Here is a 3571-nt window from a genome sequence, read left to right on the forward strand (position 1 = left end):
CTCATACAGGCTGGGGTTCCAGAGCTGTATTGGGAAGATCCTGGGATGACAAAATGGTAAGGACAGTTTTGGCTGCCTGTTACCTCGCTGGTTACCCAGGCATTGCTCTGTCCTTCCTCTTGCTCTTCTCAGGAGCAAAGTGGTGGCTGCCAAACTCTCCTTCCTGCCTCAGTGTCTGCAAAGCTCCTCTCAGTGGAATCTAAGAGGAGACCAGGAAGCCAGTGCAAGTGTTAGGGATCCCAGGACTTCATCCTGACCCCTTCCTTTCCTTTCCCATGGAAATCATTCCAGCTGCTGGTTTTGTGCTTTAGCTTCAGGGTCTTTGTGTTTGGACCTCACCATGATAAAAATTAGGTCTTCAAGTACAAAGAAGAGAAGGGGAAGATAGTAATACTAGCAGTACTAACAACAACAGAAACAACAACAACAACAACAACAAAAACAATAATAATAATAATCATAATAATTTGGAATATGTTATATTGCAGAATTTTTCAGAGATAAGACAGCTGGCAATGGAAAAAAGGTCAGAAAAATATTCTGGTGTGCTTTTAAATACCAAGGCCTAAGATTACCAGAGTTTTTCCCAGGTAAAAAAACTTTCTACTTCAGTTGTATTGTGTTTTCTTCTCAATGCAAATAAAAAACCCCAGAGCTCCTGCTGACATCAAGAGATTCTTCAAAACAAATGCTAATATGATGTTCCTCACTTCCCAGAGACAGGCTTTAATTTTGAACAGAGTTTGTGAGTGTTCCCAGTTTCACCCCCTCAAACTCCAGAAGAAATTAATCCAAGCTACAGTCTGGAAAGACAAACACCCACTTTAAATTAAGGCTTTAAAATTACTCTCTACGAGTACTCAAAATGAAACAGAGGATTTGTATTATTGTGATTATATGACTTGAAACATAGCTGGAGAATCTAATCTAATATGCCACACTGCCTTGCAATGCTGAAGTCCATTAAACCAAATTAATTAACCAAGGGGAATTAATTAATTCCTTTTGATACTACTAAGTTTGAGAATAAGTGTTTGCAGTTGTTTTTAAACCTTCAAATGGGCAGCTGAGAGAAATTATTTCTTTTAAACAAACATGAAATTTAAAAATATGCATGCTGAAAATAATGTTTTCTCTGTACTGATCTAAGACTACTTAGGTTTCTTCCTCGTGTTGTAATTTTTCCTATTATTATCTTTTTCCCTCTACCATTCCAAATGTTGGGGTAGAATATAAAAATTATTTTTATTGCCTTGGCCCAAAGTAAGCCAAGGTAATAAAATGTTTAGAACAGAATCAAGGTGTGAAAACCCATATGGAAGCAGCGAACTAAGGAGCCCTTTTCTTCTCCATTAACACTGGCTGATATAAGACTACTTTACAGCATTTTGCTTCTGTTACTTCTTGTCTTGGCCCTGCAATCATGAAAAACAGAATCTTTCCATAAATTTGTATATTTGTGATCATTTCTGCACTCTGTCTTTTCTTTAGGCCAAGGGCCTAAACCACCAATATTTTTCAACCAACATTCAATTGCAGGTTATGTTTATCAGAGTAATGATCATTCACCCAATCTCCCCTGCAGTTTTCAGTTGCTTCACATCTTTTCTATTGTGTAGTATAGAAAGCTCTGCATTGCAGTTCATGTGAAGCCTTGTCAATGCTCACATAACTCTCTGTATTTTATGGGTGACACCTCTGCTTATATGTTTGCTTTTTCCATGACATCATGAATACGACATGATTTGTTCAATTGTTATAACTCTTCATCTGTCTGAAGAACTATTACTTCTTTTTCACCTTGTGTTTGTACTCTTAATTTTTGCTTTCTCATTCTCGCATCTCATTTTTTCTCTTTTTATGTTGAGTCATTAGAGATTTTTCCCAATCACGTCACCAATATACCAGAATTAGTTTGAATTCTTATCTGCTTCTCTGGTATCTTTGCAAGTGCTTCTACAGTTTTAATAAACATAGATTCTATTGCACTAGGAGGTTATTCATGAAAACGTTAAAAGATCTGGGCGATACGCCTGCAGAATTACAGGCAAAATGTGATTCTTTTTGAAGATGGAATCACTGAATCACTACATTTCTCTCCCTTGATATCCACTGGATATCAGTTTCATCACAGAAGCCTCACTCTCTCCCTTCATTTTCTTTTGCTGTCTCACAAAGTCCCTGTGCGTCCCTTTCTCTCTCTCATGTTTTTTTTCACAACTGAGGACAGAGGATAGGAGCAGGAAAATGCCCTGTAAGGTTTGACTGTTCAGTGTTTCTCACTGCTTACCTGCGAGTCTGCTGGACCTCATTTCTCCTGCTTCTTTGCTTTGCTGCTAAGCTGATACCAAGTGCACAAAGCAGCATCTCATTTTTTCCTGGGGCCTGGTAAAATGAATTTTCTTATTAAAGAACATAAATAGTTTCCTAGTATTGTCTCACCAATGATGAACCCAGTCATTTCCTTCTTCCTGGATGTACAAAATAATTTGTCCAGCCATGCCAGACTCCCCTTGTCTCATTATTCAGAGATTATAGGGACATGCTAATTGAGGGGAGAAAAAACCAAAAATCTAGTCCAGATATATTAGTAAAATTGAGCAGAATAAAGAACTGAAGTCTAGGCTGTTCAAAGGCACCTAATGCAGTAAAATCCCTTTTTTATTGTTGTGTGCCATTCACTGTGGTTTTATTGTGGATGATGTATTTTGTGTATATATACTTGCAAATCCTAGCTAACATTTCCAGACCACATTTAGACCATGTACTGCAGCACTAATGCAGATTCAGTCCACATTATTACATCTCTTGCCAAAAAACAACCAGAAATATAAACACAGGTGATAAGAGTCTCATCACAGATGAGATGCACATCATCAAACTTGTAAAGTCTTCAGGGTTTGCATCCATGGCTGAGGTTTTCTAGACTTCCCTTAGAGACAGTAGACATAGGAGAGAAATAGGAATTTCTAAATTACATGTTTCAGAAGGACTAGATGAATCATGGCTTGCAAACACCTCTTACTTTCCCTTAGTCATAAAATGAATCAACATGATTGGTGTATACATCAATATCCAGACCCTTCCTCAGCTTCACTGCCCTTCTTTGGACCGACTCCAACACCTGAGTGTCCTCCTTGTGGGGAGGGGCCCAAAACTGAACTCAGGGTCCAAGTCACATCTTGTCCTACTTTTTTTGCTGACCTGATGGGCATAAACACACCCCTGGAAGTGTCACCATTCTCTGGAGGCTGTATTAAGTACTCAAGCCCCTTCCCTTTGTGCTAAATGTCAGCAGAAGGGTAAGGCCTAGCTGGATAATGTCAGATAGCTCTGACTTTCAAAACTGGGTCACAGAGGACAAAAAATTAATTATAAGTTCATTTGGCTGACTTTACTGTAAGAAGCAGCCTTCTGAGTTGCTCACTTAAGTTGGAGCAATGTTTTACCAGGAAAGTGAAGACATTTATCAGGCAAGGAAGAGTAAATCACTTGAAAATAACATAAAGCATGTCTTTGAAGGCATAACACAGCATCCTTGGAAATTCAGGGTAGTGGATGTGACTTACAC

The sequence above is a fragment of the Geospiza fortis genome, unplaced genomic scaffold (assembly GCF_000277835.1).
Source record: "Geospiza fortis unplaced genomic scaffold, GeoFor_1.0 scaffold112, whole genome shotgun sequence".
NCBI lineage: Eukaryota > Metazoa > Chordata > Aves > Passeriformes > Thraupidae > Geospiza > Geospiza fortis.